Here is a 19,932-nt window from a genome sequence, read left to right as displayed (position 1 = left end):
ACCAGGGTAGTCAATGTGGTGCCCTCTGGATACTGGTGGACTACAACCCCCAGTAGGCTAATGGTCAAATATGATGCATGTTGCAGTCTAACAACATCTGTTGGAAGCCGCCCAGAGTGGCTGGGGAAACCAAGCCAGATGGGCAGGATATAAATAAATTATTATTATTATTATTAGGCTATGATTTTGGCTTCCCCATCCCACATTCTGAGAACCAGGAAACAGCTGTTTTTTAAAAATATTAATTTTTGAGAATTCTTATTTTCCCACCATGATATTCCTCCTGATATTGATTGCAGGCCGAGGGGCTGTGATATACATTGCTCTCACCTCAATGCAATAACCAGACAAATAAGGTCAATACTTTTAGGGGTCAAATAAGGCCACAACTTTACCGATTACAATTGTGGTATAGGCATCAGCTATACAGTAACCATTGACTTCCAGCCCGCCTGCTGGAAGTGTTCCTTAGGGTCAACCTGGTACCAAGGAGAGTCCTATGAGCTACATCAAATAGGAACACTCCTCAATGGATCGTCATCCTGAGGAGTGGTATATCCTTAGCCCTTGCCTGGGAGACTGGACAGAACTCCTTTTGAAGAGATGCCTTCTCCCTTGGAAGAGCAGGTGGAGGCTACAACTTCCCCTCCAACCAAGACTAAGGATTACCCAATGCCTAACTGCTAAAAAGTTGTGACACCAGACCACCAGACCAGAGTCAGTTTGTCTGGTGGGAAATTCCTGCCCAGCCCCAAACACGGCACAAACAAGAAGCCTAATATACAAGGGAGAATAGGTGGGAGATCCTGTGATGAACTGGGTGGAGGAGTTGGCTCCGCCCTCTGGGAAAGGCTTGCCACTAAGCCTGCCTGTGATTGGTCAATTAGCAGGCAAGCTACAATTTGCAGCCCTGGCCCACAAACAAAGTCCATAGGCTTCTTGCACTGACCAGGTGCCCCAGTGCATCGTCCAATTGCCAGAGTGTGACAGAAAGACATTGCATGGCCACAACACTGCCAGACCATTGAAGGTAAGCAGACTTATCTATTTATTCAAACTGTTTATATCCCATCTTTCTGCTTCATCACTGGAATGTCCAAACAACACTGGTTAATGCATTTTGAAAAACCAAATAAACAAATAAAACAGCAGATGACACACTTTTTAGAAGTCAGGAGATAAATAACAGATTAACTAATCATACCAAAGGACTGCTGAAGTTAGGCAGTCTTCACTGAGCATAAATGCTATCAACGAGTGTGCTAGGGGGATAGGGAACGGAATTTCATAGCCTGAGTATCAAAACAGAGAAAGCCCTCTTTTACCTATCGTCAGTTAACAGAGTGACTTGAATGAAACAGATTTAATCCAGAAATAAAATAAACTGATATACTTTACTGGGGTAAACTAAACAAAAACAGTATATAAATTGAGGAGAATATCATTTACAGGTCTAGTTGAAAGCAATGAGACATAATATTCAACCACACATACTGAGATAAGCCTCCTTCAGAAGTATTTATCCCTCCAACTGTCAAATCTCAACAGTCTTTCTATAACATGGACAGTTTACTCCCAAATGACTATAACATCTAGCTAAGCCAAGTCTGGGGTTAGCCAGACCAATAACCACACTAACCCTTAATGATCCCTGATGTTGTACAACTGCATTTCTGCCAGTAGTGAGACATGGAGCCAGGCCACTCCTGGCAACCAAAGTAGGTGAACACAGGATCATGCAGAAGGAACTTTCCTTAACTTATTTGAAGATAGTCCTTAAAGAATGCAGGCCCCAAGTCATTTGGGCATTTAAAGGTTATAACCAGCACCTTGAACTTGTCTAAGAAGAAGAACAGAAGCCAATGAAGTTGGTACAATTAAAACAACAAACAGCCAGTACTCTAGCTTCTGCCACAGCTCAGTGGCAGAGCACTGCTTGGCATGCAGAAGAAAGTCCCTGGTTCAATCCTTGGCATCTCCAGGTAGTGCTGCCTGAGACCCTAGGGAGCTGCTGCCAGTTCAGTGTAGGCAATACTGAACCAGATAGATCAATGGCCTGATTCAGTATAAGACATTTTCCGATATTCCTGTGAGGTTTCCAAACCCCTTTGAAAGACAGCTCCACACATTACAGTAATCAAGCCTTGTCATAAAGCACATGTGACTTCACCAGCCTAAAGTGAGCTACAGCACTCGTGGCTTGCTGGGTCCAAAAGCACACCCAGACTGCAAACCTGAGCTGCAATGGAAAACAAGGAAGGCACTCTGAGACACAGAGCCAAGATGCCACGTGGGGAGAAGTAAAACATTACCCACTTTTATTTCCCTGCTTGCAAACTCTGAGCTCCCTGCACAGCATCACCTACTAGCTCTTCTGCTTATACTGCTAACCCCACAGGAATTGCCCACAAAGTGCTCGCACAATCTAAGTAAATAAAGTTACCAGCTCCCTTTGGGGAATGGAGGTGGGAAATAGAGAATGCCCCCCCCCCAAAAAAACAACAACAACTAGTTCCAAAAGTTCTGTTCCTTGGTTAAACTCAGCCTGAGCAAGATAAATAGTGATGGATAACTAGCCATGTCTGTTGTAGATAGGTAGCCGTGTTGGTCTGCCATAGTCAAAATAAGAAAAATTCCTTCCAGTAGCACCTTAAAGACCAACTAAGTTAGTTCTTGGTATGAGCTTTCGTGTGTATCTGAAGAAGTGTGCATGCACACGAAAGCTCATACCAAGAACTAACTTAGTTGGTCTTTAAGGTGCTACTGGAAGGAATTTTTCTTATTTTAGCCATGTCTGTGTTATTCAATGCTTACACATGGTCTGAAACACGAGCTGGCCAAGGGGAGACCCTTCCCCTGTAAAGTGGCGAAGGTAGGTAATTTTAGACTCATAATTTATGGACTTGTATGTACTCCTACATTTGGGGGGCTGAGCGGGACCCTGGACCTCTGCCTCAATGGCACCACCGCCCCTGTAGGCTTTCCAGTACTGCCACTTTCAACGAGGTGGTGAGATACTGATTTTGGGGCAGTCTTCCATGAGGGATGGGCCATAGCTCACTGGGAGGGCATCTGCCTTGCATGCAGAAGGTCCCAAGTTCAGTCCCCACCACCTCCAAGTAGGGCCTGCAGTGGCGTAGCGTGGGTTGTCAGCACCCGGGGCAAGGCAAGTAATTTGCGCCCCCTAACCCGTGGATTTGCGCCCCCTAACCCGTGGATTTGCGCCCCCTAACCCGTGGATTTGCCCTAACCCCAGATGTTGTGCCCGGTGCGGCCGGCCCCCCCTGCACCCCCCACGCTACGCCACTGAGGGCCTGAAACCCTGGAGAGGTACTGCCTGCTGAGCAGGATAGACTAGTAGGTCTGATTTAGTATAATGCAGATTCCTGTGTTCCTACACTGCTGCTTGTTTGTTTAGAAAAGCACTTTGAGGGCCCCTGTGGGACCGAACAGTAGCCCATATGTTTGGTATGTGTTCTTATCATACTGAGGAGTATAATGGAGGCTTATTTTACCATTTCCACCCTCCTTTCAGTGGCCACTTGTGTCTTACGCATAGACACTTCCTAGGAAAACCCAGAAATTATACCCTATAACCTTAACTCTGTCCCTGTCTTTTATGCAACCAGTCCAAACAGCACTCCCTTTGAAAAACTGTTGACTCCCAGTGTGATATCTGATCACACAAAAACTTGTTATGCTGGGGAAGGGTTGCAAGGAAAAAGGGGGTAATTAAAATGTCAGAATGGAGGTTGTCCAATCAGATACGTGGCATGAGCTGGTAGCTGCAGCGATAATAATCTAGGCTTAAAAACAGCAACTCGTATATTCACCTTTGGCAAATATGAATCACCTCCAAGTCAGAGAAGAATGGCAAGATATTTGTCCATAAATGGGCCACAGTTGTAAGTTAGTGGGCAAAGTGGGGAAGAATTGCTTAGGGTCTAGTAACTTGTGCTATTTACTTGTGCTATTTACTTTTAGGGTCTAGTAACTTGTAACTATTTACAAGACTTGTTTGTTTGTTTGTTTGTTTGTTTGTTTGTTTGTTTGTTTGAAGTATTTCTATACTACCTTCTCGCATAACATCAAGGTGGTGCACAGCAAGGCAGAAACATTTAAAAGCTATAGAAAAGCAATCAATAAAATGACTGGATATTCAATAAAAAAATTAAACAACTGCATAGATTGTTTTCAAGAGATGCCTGAAAGTCAAAACGAAGGTGCCTGCCAAATCACTGCTGGAAGAGTGTTTCACAGCAGGGAACTGACAACACTAAATGTCTGACTTATAGTTAATGCCAGTCAGGCCTCTGTAACCTGGGGGACAAGTAACAGCGCTTCTCTGGGTAATCTCAGTGATTGGACAGGTGGGTCAACTCACCAGCACCCACAAAAGATCTCAGCAGTGCCCTCCTTATTAAAGCGATTGCAATAGAGGTGTGGAAGAGGACACGTATGGTTTAGGTGACTGAAGATGTGTTGGGCTGAGACAGGTGTACCTAAAAGTGCCAACACCTGCAATTGTTTTTACCATAGAGCTTTCGGCATATTAATTTTCATTATTGCCCTGATGATAATGGAAGCCACAGCATTGCCACACACCCTGACCAGCCCAAGTCAAGCTGGCCCAGCTGCAACACAAGATGGGGAGGACTATGGGGTGACCACTGCTGTTGTGTGGATGACCAGTAGTGCAACTGAGCAATTTTAGATTGTGGATTTTCGGTTTTAGAAGATGGTAATGTATATTATTGCAGTTACTATTTTTTTTTACTATTCTGCTGGGAGCTGCCCAGAGTGGCTTGGGAAACCCAGCCAGATGGGTGGGGTGGTATTATTATTATTATTATTATTATTATTATTATTATTATTATTATTATACTTTAAAAAAGAAGCCAGCACTCCTACATTTGTTAACCCTCCTGCTCATTCTGCCGAGTAGGGTTCAGGCCTCTGCCCCAACCCAACACCAAATAGAAACAGTATTTTGCAGTTTGTTATGTTAGAACTGCAAGTTGGCGTTCAGAAATGCATTAAGTAAAGCAGTAACAGCTGTGAACCTATACAACCTATCCACAGAAGAGGCTGCCTGCCACATCCCTCCATGAGTCATAGTTCTGCCCTCTGCCCTACCTCTGAATCATCCTTGGGGGGTTTTATTTTGGGGGGTTGCTGTTGTAATTTTGCCATGCCTCTGTCACAGGTGCAGCTGGACTGATCAGTCACTCCTGGTGTTTGAAAGAGTAAGAATGACCAGCCACCTCACAGCCATTAGGAGTCTGTCCACTGCCTCTCTCAATGAGCTACTGCTCTGACTTTGTCTCCTTCCAATCTGGAATTATGCTCAGAGCAAGCCCCAAAATCACAAGCTGGGCAATGGGATAGGAGTATGTCGTATCAGATGTAACAGGAAGGAGAAGCAGCCAAACCAGCCAGCTTAGCTCCTCTCGTGGCCCATGTCTTTCTTCTATCTCTCTCCCCCAGCCCCTCCTGCAATTCCTTCTGTTGACAAAGACACCCCCCCTTCAAGCGACACTGTGCCTCTAGCTGTTCTTCCTCAACATGGAGACTTACCTCCTCTCACTGGGTCAGATTGATTGTCTATCCATTGATGGCTGGTACCTATTGGACTGGTAGGGCAGTAGCCAGAAGACCCAACAGTTAGAGGCCAATGGCACGCAAACGAATTCCAGCTTCACCCACCCCACCCCTGCTGAGTTCAACAAGGAAAACAAGCTGATAGTCAAGGACTGGATATAAGTAAGAAAGTGGGCAGGTGGGGGCTGAAGGAGGAGGATGGGACACTGCGTCCATGTCTTGCCTTCTCTGGCCAGCTGCTGCTCTCCAGGTTCTCTCTCAGAAAAAGGGTTTCACATCACCTCCAAACTGACCCTTTTAACTGGAGACGCTGGGGACTGAGCTGGGAACCTTTTCCATGCAGAGTACGGGCTTTGCTACAAATCTGTGGCTGAGTTTTCATGTTCTCCAGATTTCTTCATCAGACCAGAGGTCTGGAGATCTCAAAAACTTGCTCACAAGTTTATGAAATTTTGATTGGTTCCAATAAGCGCATTACAACTTTGGGGGGGGGGTGGATTCAAATGGGCCAACACAGCTACCACCATTTTTAAAAGCACAAAACAGAAACCCATTCAGAAATTTTGGGGTGAAGATACGCTGTAAGCAGGTGCCTCTTACTCTTTCACATTCTTGAGACTTCATCTGTACTATACATTTAAAGCAGCATCATACCACTTTAAAGAGTCATGATTTCCCCCAGAGAATCCTGGGAAGTGTAGTTTGTTCGGGGTGCTGAGCATTGTCAGTCCCTTCACAGAGCTATAGCTCCTGGAGTGGTTTAACAGTCAATTGCTCTTCCCAGGGTACTCTGGGAACTGTAGGGCTTGCCTAACAACTCTCAGGATTCTTTGGGGGTAGCTGTTTAAAGTGAAATGATGCTGCTTTAAATGTATAGTGCAGATGGAGCCTAATTTTTTCCCCCAGTGAGAAGAAGCAAAGGAGACATGGAAGTAAATGACTTAGCATATATGTTACTATTGAATGAAATCAGATTATCTGAGGGGAGAAAAAAGGCATGTGTTGGAGCTGCTAACAAATATTGTGGCAGAAAAAACCTGAGATTAATTTGGACTATTTTGTTCAGAAGAAATATCCAAATAATTTCAAGAATGCTAATGATTTGGGGGAGAGGGCTATGCCCAAATATAGCTTTCTACCAAACTTTGCCTAACATAAAGTTTCAAGACAAATTTTTATTTTCTGGCTCAGCTGAAACATCTGGGGAAAAGCGAAAAGTGTATCTATAAAACTAGGGGAAATTCTCACGAGGGCTCCATGCATCTCTAGTAATTACAAGTGTATCCTCAGTGATATTTTGTCATCTGTGAAATGGAACTAAAATGATATTCCCACACCAAAGCATCCGCCTTAAGACTGGTTTGTGAATTACTTTGAAATCTCCACCTGAAAGATGCTACCTGCTCATTATACTTTATCCACACAAAAAAGTGGTGAGAAAAAGGGGGCAGATTCTGATCTCAACGGTGTAAAAATCCAGAGAGACTTCACCTCAGTAACCATACAAGTAATTAAATGCATTTTAATTACAAGCCTTGCGGCTTTACTTACCAACAGTGCAAACAAGGTTGATTGCTGCTGTATTAAATACAAGGATTAATCATACAGTGGAGCTCAGCTGTGTTGCCTGAGCCTTACACAGGAGCCAGAACCTGGTCTGAAAAAGGAAGCAAAAAGAGAGACGGATTAGTCAACTGTAGTGCAATTCCATGGGCAATGGCAAAAACTTTCGCGGAGGCTAACAGAAGCAGCGGCTGCCCTTGCATTCATTCATTCATTCATTCATTCATGCATGCATTTGATTGCTTGCTTGCTTGGAAATATTTAAGCAATATTCCCAAGGCAGCATACAAAATAAAACATACAGTGGTACCTCGGGTTAAGAACATAATTCATTCTGGAGGTCCGTTCTTAACCTGAAACTGTTCTTAACCTGAAGCACCACTTTAGCTAATGAGGCCTCCTGCTGCCGCTGCACGATTTCTGTTCCCATCCTGAAGCAAAGTTCTTAACCCGAGATACTATTTCTGGGTTAGCGGAGTCTGTAACCTGAAGCGTCTGTAACCGGAAGCGTCTGTAACCCAAGGTACCACTATACTTTTAATATTTCACAAAGACACGTAAGCCTGGTCAGTTCCAGTGTCCTGATCACAGGAACATTGATCCATTTTATGTGTGTGATGGTGACCAGGATTGTGTTGATGGAGCAGACAAACATGACTGCAGTTAAGTATTAACCCACCTCCTCCTTAAGGTAAAGGGTAAAGGGACCCCTGACCTTTAGGTCCAGTCGCGAGGCCAGCATGACTGAGCCGCTGCTGGTGAACCAGAACAATCCTGGTGAACCAGGACAATCCTCCTTACATGGGTTCAAATTAAGGATGCTTGAGGGTTTTATTTGGTCTGCAGTTTTTTTTTTAATAATAATTTTTATTAAGTTTTCAATTTTACACTTCAAAATAAACATTTTGCAAACTTTGAAATATTTGATGACTTCCCTTTTTCTCCTTCCATGGTTCATTTTACAGATCATAAATTCCTGCATATTTTACTATAACCATCCAAATCAGTTTTCCACTTTTACTTCCATCAAAAATTATTTACTCTGTTGAATTTATCTTAGTGGGATGCAGTTCTCCAAACAGAACATGCATACAAAAAAAATGTGGGGAAAGTGTGCACGGAAATGCATGTTAAAGTGAAAATAATATACAAAAATGCATTAAATTAGGGGAAAATGCTTGCAATAATACATTTATTAGGCAAAATGTGTAGAAAATGCATATATTAAGAGAAATATGCAAGAAAATGCACTGAGGTTTCATGCAATTTGTTTAATGCAAACTGAAATGAGATGAACTGGACTTAAGATGGGGGAAACGAGGGAAGCCAAAATTGATAGATTCAGTCGTCCTTAATCATGACTAGTTCTTGCATTGCTTGAGTGTCACAACTATAGGCCACGCCACACTGGCAATACTTGAAGTGTTGTGGTTACTTCCTATGGCAGCACAACCAGTCGCTAGGAGCCAAAAGCAGTGGCCTGGAAAGCAACCACATCATACATCCCCTGTGGTTTCCTGATTTACAGGTACAGCAAGGAATACATGACCACACAGAAGTGGCAAACCTGACACAAAGTCAACTCAAGAACTGCCTTCTGCTTCACAGAGTTAACTATGAGCTCGTTAGAGGAAGGTTGCCCTGAAAATGTAAAAATGCATAGAAAGCCACACAAGAGCAAGCTCTGATTCTTTGAAGTGGTGGTAGAAGTGTAGCAAACAACAACAACTGTTAGAAGTGCAGTCCAGGGATCACCCAGTTTGTGATTTAAGGGTTAATTCTGTTATCAGTAAGTCAGCTAAGAGGGAGGGGGATGTTGCTTAGCAACCAGGCAGCACCAGCATGACTATTGCTGAGATGCCACGTTCTCTGATTAGTTGTGTAGTTCTGAGGAAGTTTCTCATCTGTTTGGTTGCACACGTCCAGCCTACAATGCCTGAACAAAGACAAAAACATCTCTGTTCCTTTCTCCTCAACTTATACACTGTTTTGTTCAGTTTTACAAGGGCAGCAACACTGAGACTAAGGAGGAGGACGCTGAGAAGCTGCACCAGCCATTGGGTTGGATGTTAATAAGAAGACAGGCAGGTGGAGACTGGCTGCAGGCAGAATGAGGTTGGTTGGCAACCCAGCTTTTCTAAAACAACAACAACTTACTTTAGCATTTGTAGAAGCTGAGATACGGGGCAAATGTACTGCCACTATTCTTCTCATTTTTGTGAAAAGCTAGGCTGCTCCCCACTTTCAGTGTTTTACTTCAACTCCACCAGAAAAGAATCCTGCGGATCCCCATGGTGGGTGGTGCAGTGTCCCACTCATCCTAAAGGACCAGCCTCCACTGCTTTGGGATGTTTGGAATAGAGTGGTACCTCAGGTTACATATGCTTCAGGTTACAGACGCTTCAGGTTACAGACTCAGCTAACCCAGAAATAGCACCTCGGGTTAAGAACTTTGCTTCAGGATGAGAACAGAAATTGCACGGTGGCGGCGCGGCAGCAGCGGGAGGCCCCATTAGCTAAAGTGGTGTTTCAGGTTAAGAACACTTTCAGGTTAAGAACGGACCTCCGGAATGAATTAAGTATGTAACCAGAGGTACCACTGTAGTTTGTCACATGTGCCAACATTTCAGCGGGTGGCCCCTAGTACGACTTCCCTGCTTCCATTTGCTCACCTAAGCCCAACCTGCCCATTTGGTTTCCCGCAGCCCAGATGATTCAAGCGTGCCTACTTTCACCAACTGCTGCTTGCTGAAGGCCCATTCATATTTCAACAACTGGATCAAGGAGTTGCTTTCTCAAGATCTCTACCCAGTAAATCTGTGAGATTACTTTGGAGACTGTAATCAAAGTACACGCATCAGGCTTTGAAAAATAATAAAACCGAGGTATTGCACAACACCTCTTTATCACTCCTTTGCAAGCCTTAGTCAGGTGGTAAATATCATTCTTGAGCAAGACCTCAGTATTATAATAATAATTAAAAACCACATGGAAATGCAGGCCCCCTCCCAAAGGCATCCATCCAAAAGCAGAAGCCTCCATTTTGCATACTGTGAGCAATTATAACCAAGGTTAGTAACATTTGTTCTTGCACACTTTCTGTTTTTGTTTTTGTTTTTGTTTTGAAGGAGAGACAGAAGCGATGGAGGGCACGCAAAAGATACTGGATACATTCCATCAAGCTCCACCCACTGGTTCAGTTGACATAAGGCAGAATAGCAATGAATATTCATAACTGGGGAAAAACAGGTATACGTGGAAGCCCAAAGGCACACACGGGGGGGGGGGGATCAGATCTGAACGACCCATTTGCAATACAAAGCCCACACCAGGAAGCACACCTTTGCTCCATTTCTCTGTATCAACCATATTAGTTCATCTCCCCTCCTTTGGCTTTATACCTTATTGTATGACACTTGTCTTCCTTGCTAACTGTTAACAGCATTTGTTAAAAACGTATATAAACAATATATGCCTTGTATTTACGAAGAAAAATACTATCAGCCCACTGTACAACTTGTATGTTGATGTTTTGTTGGACGGCTCTGGCAGGGTTCCTCTTATGTTCTTAGGGATCAGAGGTAGTCAATATGGTGCCATCCAGAAGTTGTGGGACTCCAACTCCCATCAGCTCCAGCCAGCTTGGCCAAGGGTCAGGGATTATGGAAGCTGTAGTATTCCAAAATCTGAAGGGCACCACACTGGCCAGCCCTTTTAGAGATGTTTTGATAGAGAGCATTACACCACTTACTGGATGAGAAGTCTGCCACCAACTATGAACTATGATGGAAACCCCATGTTTAGAGGCAGTATAGCTACTGAGTATCAGATGGTAGAAAGCCTGTGCTTGTGAAGTACAGATGCATGTATTTCCTCCAATTTTTTTTTATAATAATAATAATAATATCTTTATTGTCATTGCCCCCTCTCGGGGACAACGAAATTGTTAATAATGCATGCCACACATTCCAGCTTCCTTAACATGCAAAAACTCTTATCTGCCACCAACACCCTCTCAGTAATCTGCAAGCCCATCCATGAGATACTATTAAGAAGAGGGCTGTTTTCTTGTACTGCTTGAGGGCTTCCTGGTGGCATGTGGCTGACTACTGTGGGAAAGCTGGACTAAACAGACTTTCAACAAAGCTTTTCTTATGTTCAGTGGCGTAGCGTGGGTTGTCAGCACCTGAGGCAAGGCAAGTAATTTGCGCCCCCTAACCCGTGGATTTGCGCCCCCTAACCCTAACCCCCAGATGTTGTGCCCGGTGCGGCCGCCCCCCCCCTGCACCCCCCACGCTACGCCACTGCTTATGTTCTTTGTTATGTACTAAGCTTGGATCCTAGAACAATAGGCAAGTAGGATCCTAGAATCCAACAGGAAAAGACCAGTCAGGCTCCAGGAGGAAGTTAAATCAGCCTATTAGGCTGGTAGGATCGAAGAATGCAACAACTGATTGGCCTGCAGGAAAACACCAATCAGGCTCCAGGAGGGAAGCAGAATCAGCCAAGCAGATGGGACTCATTGTGTAAATATGTATATAAAAGCTTGAGGTTTGGGGGGGGGGGGGTAATTCAATCACTGTTTTACAAGCTGCAATAAAAAGCATGAAATCACTACAGGAGTCCGAGTATACAGTGGATGCTCGGGTTGCGAGCATGATCCATGCAGAAAGCATGTTCGCAACCCGCAGTGGTGCGTCTGCGCATGTGTGGGTCGCGATTCAGTGCTTCTGCACATGTGCAAAGCACGATTTAGCCCTTCTGCACATGCGCAAGTGTCGAAACCCAGAAGTAACCCATTCTAGCACTTCTGGGTTCGGCACAGCACGCAACCCAAAATCGCGCAACCCAAAGCGTCTGTAACCCGAGGTATGACTGTATTTCATTCTTAATTAACTGAGAGCTGTAGCTTGTCCTCTTTCACTTGGTTCATTCCTTGGATATGGGCTTTGCTCATATTAACAATCTGAAGACTTTACCACTCTGGGGCAACGGTGCGAAGAAGCTCACACAAAAAATTCAGACCAGTTACAAAGCCCTGTGGCCCCTAACTGCACTACAAAGAGAGAGAGAAGAAAAAGAAGCAGCAGCAGCATTTTAATTTGTTTGTTTATTTAGATGCATAATCTGCCTGACCCTAAGGGTTTGTAGCAGATAAACGAGCGTGGTAAAGCAGAAGCTATAAAAGAAGATTTAAAAGATTAACTAGATGTCTAAATTAAAATACACAATTAAAAGGAATCCTTTATTAGCCTTGATAGACATTTAGAAAATATCATGTGTTGCTTTTTAGAAGGTGCTCTGTTTCAAATGCAACACCAGAGAAAAGAAAAATCCAAAATGGCAGAACAACCACCCCAAAGTCTCTGCATAGCTTTGTCGTTTCAGTGTTACACTCAAATGACAGCAAACTCAAGGAGGTACTCTTGGTTGTGTCTCAAATTGTGTCTGCACTGCACAGCTCGAGACCCAGTAATCCCTGAGCTCTAGTCGACTTTATTTTATATTTACAAGTTCCCAGTTTTAGGAAGCAATGCATGCAATTAGACCTGAGTCTCTGCTTGCTTGCTTTATTTCTCTTTCAAAAAATTAGCCAGAAATGTTTCCAAATGCTGGTGCTCCCAATATACATGAAGGTCCTTAAATATTTTCCAATATTTTTCCAATCTTAAGTTATTCATAAACAAACAAAAATTACTCATGCAATTCCATGAGCATTTAGTACAGTCTTATTCTAACATATACAATTTAAAAATCTACGCAAAATAATTTTCCAAAGCCATTTTCAATAATATAATGCATTTTTTCATGCTATTCTCACCAATAAATGCATTGTTTATGCACACTGCATCCTAGTATTTCTCCCTAGCTGATACAAAGCTGAAAAATAAGTTTGTGAGGCAGCTATGCTCATAACTACATAATCTCGCTTTTTATAACAAAAATGCATATCTTCAGCCATATTCTGGTAATTCTTCAACTACTATTATTTATTTTAAGTAAGTAAAAATATAAGCTTCATTCCTGAGTAAAGTTGCTAGCCAACACGAATTTTTTTCTGGTTATCAGTAAAACTATGATCTGTCACAGATAACCAGTATGTGTCCCATCAGGTAAGTTGTAAAATCTAGATTCTGTCCTGGCACTCCCCAACATTGGCCAGATTCCATCTTGGCCCCATATCCTGGATCCATCAGTGGTTTTGAAACCAGAAGTTAGCAACAAGGAATGGAAGATTCAGTTTGCATTTGAAGGAGAACCTACTTAAACTGTACTTTCCAAAATAATACACAGCCCTCCTTCAGAATTTGCATTTCTCCAAATTTTGCAGTGCCATTTGCCAGTCGAATAATGTGTACCATTTTAGGGTAAGGTAAACTCAGCATACATTAGTGAAAATAACTTACACAAATATATGAGGGGAATTTCTCTGAAAGAAAATGTGTTTCTTAGGAGAAATTCACTATGAAATGCTGGTGAATTTTCATGAGTAGAAAAAAACCACAAACTGGTGTAAAAATGTGAATAACTGAAGACTGGGGAAATGAGAAGTCCAGAGAAACCCAAATGGATAAATTCACTCATCCCTGTCTTCTGGAAATCCAGAGTCCAAAGCTAGTCCTTTCTCCACATCATTCACACATTTTAGACGGCTGTTACTTGTGACGCTCATTTAAACGCCTACCTCAAGAGGCTGCGGCCTACTTGCTCCCTTCTCTCTCCAGCTTGGCAATGATTATTGTTTACTTTTCAGGGGCTCTTTTTCTCTCCTAAAAAAAGAAAAAGAAAAGGGGGGAAAGATCATGGAACACCCAGGCTTTAATGTATGTAATGAAACTGATACAGTAATTTTATTCCTGGGTCATAAATGGAATGGGCTGTAAAGTAAAGTTGGGTGTTTTTTTGAAACCAGCCTCAAAGAACGAATTGTTCCAAAGGGTCTGGTTAATGAGACAGTGAAACGTATATGAGGTTCATGTCGAAGAGAGACCAGCTCTTGGTCGCTTTTCCTTCCTAAAAGATCTGTGCTCCCTCTCGCTAAAAAAAGGCCAAAATAATATATATTCCTCTCTCCCTCCCTCTCGGCCTCCTCAAAACACACAGCCTTCGAGCAGCAGGAGTCGCGAGCCCTGAATTCATTTCTGGTTAACAACTTGTGTGGCCTTTGTGAGAGGCATTTCCCAGCTCTAGCCCTCATTTCCCTTATTTTGGAACAAAAACGGGTAGCAATCCTTAAGCATTCCCAGAAGAGGGGATCAATTAGGAACCCCTCCCCATGTGCTTACACAGAGAAGAAATGGACGAGAGGAGAAGGAGGAGAACGCCACAGCCATGCACATACTCAAAAGAGATGGACGCCATGAGCACGTCATGGTTAACAAGATCACGTCCCAGATCCAGAAACTATGTTACGGTCTCAGTTTGGACTTCTTCAGCCCTGCTGCGATCACCATGAAAGTGATCCAAGGCCTGTACAGTGGGGTTACTACTGTAGAACTGGATACTCTTGGCTGCTGAAACAGCAGCAACCCTGACAACCAAGTACCCTGACTATGCTATCCCTGCAGCAAGAAATGCTGTCTCCAACCTGCACAAGGAAACCAAGAAAGTATTCAGCGAAAAGGGAAGGAGTGAAGCAAATCTTTCTATGGCATGCACACTCAGGAATCTTCCTACTGTCCCATTTTGCACTGAGAGGCACAGCCTCTCACTGGGTGGTGAGTGGGCTTGCACGTTCCTATGACCCTTGTGAGCGAAGCCGTCAGGAGTCTTGTATATTTAATACTTTGGCTCTGATAAATACCAAAAGAAGAAAAAGAAGAAATTCTGCAGCACCAAAAACAGGTTCTGGAATAAGCTCAGGCATGGGTCATGACCAGTTTAGTCTTACATTTATGAAACATTACAGGGGGACTTCCTATGACAAATGGAGCAATGTTTATGCAAAATCAATTTTTTTTCCAGCTAAACTGTCTGTCAGAGTGAAAAGGCAACGCTGTCCATGCCAAGAGGTGGAAAAGGGTGCGCCAAGCTCGGGCACATTTTCATTCACAGTGATTTTTATCTAGGATATCAGCAATCTTTGATTCTGGATCATATGCTCTGTAGAGAAAGGCCGTAGCTAATGATTTAGAGGACACCAAAACTGGTTACAGAATCTGGGCCGTATAATGGGGCTGGCCTTATCTCATTGTTTCAAAGAGGTACTTTAAGGTAATGCTCCAAACTGTCCAAAGTGGGGGGAATTGAACTTACACAACAATTTCACAAGCTCATCGAAAAAATCTGGGAGAGAGGAGATCACAACAGACTTCAGAGATGCCAAAATTATCAATCTCTCTTTTTTAAAAAGTGATAGAACGGATTGCGGAAACTATCAAGGCATTTCTTTACTAGCTGTGGCTGGCAAAATTCTTGCAAGGATCTTAGCAAACCATCTCCTAACAATATCCGAGGCTACTCTTCCTGAATCCCAAAATGGTTTTCGACCTTCTAGGGGGACAGTGGACATGATTTTCTCCAGCTCAACAGCTTCAAGAAAAATGCAGAGAGCAAAACCAACCCCTGTATATGGCGTTTGTTGATCTGACTAAGGCCTTCAACACTGTAAATCGTAATGCCCTGTGGACTGTCCTTTTGAAAATTGGCTGCCCAGATAAATTTTCGAACATCCTTCAGCTCCTCCATGATCATATGACAACAACAATCGCAGATAACAATGGCTGTCAAAGTGAACCATTCACAGTGGGATCAGGTGTTAAACAGGGTTCACTTATCACCCCAACTCTATTTATTATTTTCATTGCCATGAGCCACACATTGTTGAAAGGAAACTCCCCACCAGAGTAGAAATCATATATCAAAAAGATGGAAAGCTCTTTAATCTGAGTAGGCTGAAAACGAAGAGCAAGTTTACCATAACGTCTGTCATAGAGCTTAATTAATGCTGAAACCCAGCATCGCCTTAGCTCTGTGAGTGCAGCTTTCTCTCAGTTGAAGTGCATAATGTTTGAGGACCGGGGTTTTCACAGGGAAATCTGAGTTTACAAAGCTAGTGTACTATCAATTTTACTGTATGCTTGTGAAACTTGGACCACTTATAAATGCCATCTCCAACTCTTTGAAAGATTCCATCAATGGTGTCTCTGAAAAGTTTTACGTATCACTTGGGAAGACAGGTGAACTAATGCCAGCGTACAGGAAAAAGGAAAGATCACCAGTGTCAAAGCAATGGTCCTTCAACATCAACTTCGTTGGACTGGTCATGTTGTTCAGATGCCCGATTATCATCTTCCAAAGCAACTACTCTATTCTGAACTTTAAAATGGAAAGCATAATGCTGGTGGTCAACAAAAGAGGTTTAAAGACTCTCTCAAGGCAAATCTTGGGAAACACTGGCCTGCAAGCGCTCCAGTTGGAGTACAGCCTTTACCAAAGGTGTCATGGACTTTGAAAATGCTCAAACTCAGGACAAAAGGGGGAAATGTGTTAAGAGGAAGGCATGTTTGGCAAACCCTCACCGTGATCAACTCCCACCTGGAAACCTATGTCCCCACTGTGTGGGTCCAGAATTGGCCTCCACAGTCACTTACGGACTCACTGTTAAGACCAGGGGTAGGCCACCTAAAGCCCATGGGCTGGATGTTGCCGAATCGCCTTCTCAATCCAGCCCACAGACGCTCCGGGAATCAGCATGTTTTTACATGAAAAGAATGTGTCCTTTTATTTAAAATGCATCTCTGGGTTATTTGTGGGGCCTGCCTGGTGTTTTTACATGAGTAGAATGTGTTCTTTTATTTAAAATGCATCTCTGGGTTATTTGTAGGACATAGGAATTCGTTCATTCTCCCCCCCCCCCAAAGAAAAATATATAGTCCAGCCCACCACATGGTCTGAGGGACGGTGGACCGGCCCATGGCTGGAAAAGGTTGCTGACCCCTGGTTAAGACTGTGATCGTGGAAGACAATCTTACTTGGCTACAAGTGATCACCAGAGAAGAAGATGACGACACAGAGCATAAAGTGGTAACAGTGGAGGCCAGATACTGACTGGGTCTGAGCCAAGGTACCGAGTCAGCCTATTCGGGTCACAGGACTGGCACCAACCCTTGACAATATGGGGCACAAGACAGATAGTTTACTAGTTCCCCATCCAGCCTAAGACTCTCCCCGCCTAAGGCAGTTCTGTGGTACAGTCTGGCAAACTGAGGTTAGTGCATATGTGCTAGGTCAGGGTCATGTGAGAAATGTTTGCGGGGATCATATAAAGAGGGGGAAGGGGCAATTTTCATCCCCAACATGACACTGGACTGGGTGAAGAGATTTGTAAATCACTTATGAGGCTTTGATGACGTAACCATATAGAAATCCAGTGGAATGCATAAAAATAACATTTAGTTATGTGTGGCATTTATACCCCACCCTATAAACTTGTGCTTTAAAAAATGTAAAAACGTATTAGGGTGTTCTCTGCCCTCAGGCTTGTCTTCTAAAAAGGCATGTCACTCAAGGAAAAAGGAATGGGAGGGAAGAGGGAAAAGCAAGCTCAAGCACAAGTTCTTAAAGTGACAGTTCTTATGACTCAGTTAAGAGCAGCAACTCCACACTGATATCAGTGGTGGTTCTGGGTGTCTTGTCCTTGATAGGCCTCTTCATCCAGTCCAGCCCCATGAATGGCTACTGCTGCTACTCTGCTTGCAGTGTTTGGCCACTGGTGCCACCGTGCATCTAGTAAGCCAGGCACAGGTCTGGTGGGAAACACAGAAATGTTTGGTGGGTCAGTTCTGGACTGGGGGACAACAGCCCACCCCACCCCCCTGCTGTAAATCCTTGCTCTGCACTGGCTGTCCTGATATGCCTAGAAATAACAGAGCAGGAGAAAGACTACAAAGTTTTCAAGAGCGGAGCTGACTTACATTGCTCAGATTAGGTGGTGAGGATGTCCCCCACTACTTTTTGGGTGGACAATCAGAGCATGTGCAAGGCAGGACCGTAGTTAGGGGGAGTTAGGGGGTGGTGAGGTGGGCCCCCGCCAGGGGTGCAGGCGATGGGGGGGCAGAAAATCAGCTAAAAATATGTCCATAAATATAAATATTGATTATTGCCTTGTAAGAAATGGTTTTCAATAGAGGTGGAGGGGGTGGAGGAGAGGTGAAAAGAAGAACTAACTTGTCCGTGGCTAGGGGGCACAATCTGGACGGTTCTGCCAGGGGCACAAGATCACCTAGCTACAGCTCTGGTCCAAGGTGTACTAGACTTCCCAGTCCTGTCTTGTTTCCTGCCGGCAGCTGCCAAATGTGCATGGAAAGGTGATTTGATACTTGATTTAAATAAGGTGAGGCAGACTCTTCACACCACCAAAGATGTGCGATATTCCCTGCCTCCTTGTTCCTACATAGAAACAATAACAACAACAACAACACCCCACACAAAAAGTCTAAGTCTAGAAAGCAAAGAAATGCTTCTTGTTTGGCTAAAGAAACACAAGAAAAGGCATCACTATGCTACCAGACAAGTCCTATCTGCACTACACATTTAAAGGGGTACAGTGGTACCTCGGGTTAAGTACTTAATTCGTTCCAGAGGTCCGTTCTTAACCCGAAACTGTTCTTAACCTGAAGCACCACTTTAGCTAATGGGGCCTCCTGCTGCCGCCACGCTGCCGGAGCACGATTATTCTCATCCTGAAGCAAAGTTCTTAACCTGAAGCACTATTTCTGGGTTAGCGGAGTCTGTAACCTGAAGTGTCTGTAGCCCGAGGTACCACTGTATAAACTTTCCGTATCCTTAACAAACTACACTTCGCTTTATTTGGGGAAACTCATGACTCTTTAAAGTGTTGTGGTGCTGCTCTAAGAATATAAGAAGAGCCTGTAGGGTCAGGCCAATGACCAATCTAGTCTAGCATCCTGTTCTCACAGGGGCCAACCAGTTGCCCATGGGGTACCAGCAAGCAGGATTAGAGAGCAAGAGCATATGCAGAGTTGTTTCTATTCTGACAAAAACTATGTCATTTGGTTCATTGTCTGCTGTGTTGAATACCACTTTAAAAAATCATGGCTTCACCCAAAGAATCATGGGAACGGTTGTTCAATAAGGGTGCTGAGACTTGTTAGGAGCCCCTATTCATTGCACAGAACTACAATTCCCAGAGTTCCATGGGAAGAGAGATTGATTGTTAAACCACTCTGGGAAATGTCTCAGAGGGGGAAAAGGTTCTCCAAACAGTACCCTTAACAAACTACAATTCCTAAGATTCCTTTGAGGAGCCACGATCATGGTATCAAAAGTCTTTTAATTATATAATGCAGATGGGGTCTTAGTTGGATGCAACTTTTTTTTATTTACAGTGTTTGTATGTCATCCAATAACAAAGGTTCTCTGGAGCATTTACAAGTAAAATAACAACCAAAAAATACTAAAATACAAAACAAAAATATAATCTAAACCCAGAATAAAGCTAGGAATAGAATAAAGTCAGCAGCAGAGAATAGCACCAGTATAACAGATCTAAAAAGTACTTTTTTGAAATGTGGGATTTTTTTCATGAAAACTATAACACATACAGCAGGGTTAGCCAACATAGTGCGCCCCAGATGTTGTGGACTACAACTCTCACCAGCTCCAGGGAGCTTGGCCAATGGTCAGGGATGATGGGAGTGGTAGTCCACAAGGTCTGGAGAACACTGTATTGGCTACCTTTGAACTACAACAAAGAGCTTCCATCTGTTGACTAAAAGGAACTGATAACCCACACAGAACTGTGAA

At 43.6% G+C, this 19,932-nt stretch overlaps 2 long non-coding RNA genes across 2 annotated transcripts; one reads left to right on the top strand and one right to left on the bottom strand.

Moving 5' to 3' along the window:
- Window positions 1-858: 858 nt before the first annotated feature.
- LOC310710842 lies at window positions 859-10,680 on the top strand. Its single transcript, XR_014528261.1, has 3 exons — window positions 859-1,030; window positions 9,171-9,279; window positions 10,293-10,680. It is a non-coding gene; the product is annotated as an uncharacterized lncRNA (long non-coding RNA).
- On the bottom strand, window positions 7,154-14,778 carry LOC310710862. Its single transcript, XR_014528284.1, has 3 exons — window positions 14,451-14,778; window positions 13,850-13,934; window positions 7,154-7,258 (listed from the first exon to the last, which is right to left on the bottom strand). It is a non-coding gene; the product is annotated as an uncharacterized lncRNA (long non-coding RNA).
- Between the last annotated feature and the right edge of the window lie 5,154 nt (window positions 14,779-19,932).

Source organism: Podarcis liolepis (assembly GCF_965112155.1).
Source record: "Podarcis liolepis genome assembly, chromosome: 7".
NCBI classification, from domain to species: Eukaryota; Metazoa; Chordata; class Lepidosauria; order Squamata; family Lacertidae; genus Podarcis; species Podarcis liolepis.
Note: the sequence above shows the minus strand (reverse complement) of the source record. Positions and strands in the feature narration are given on the sequence as shown.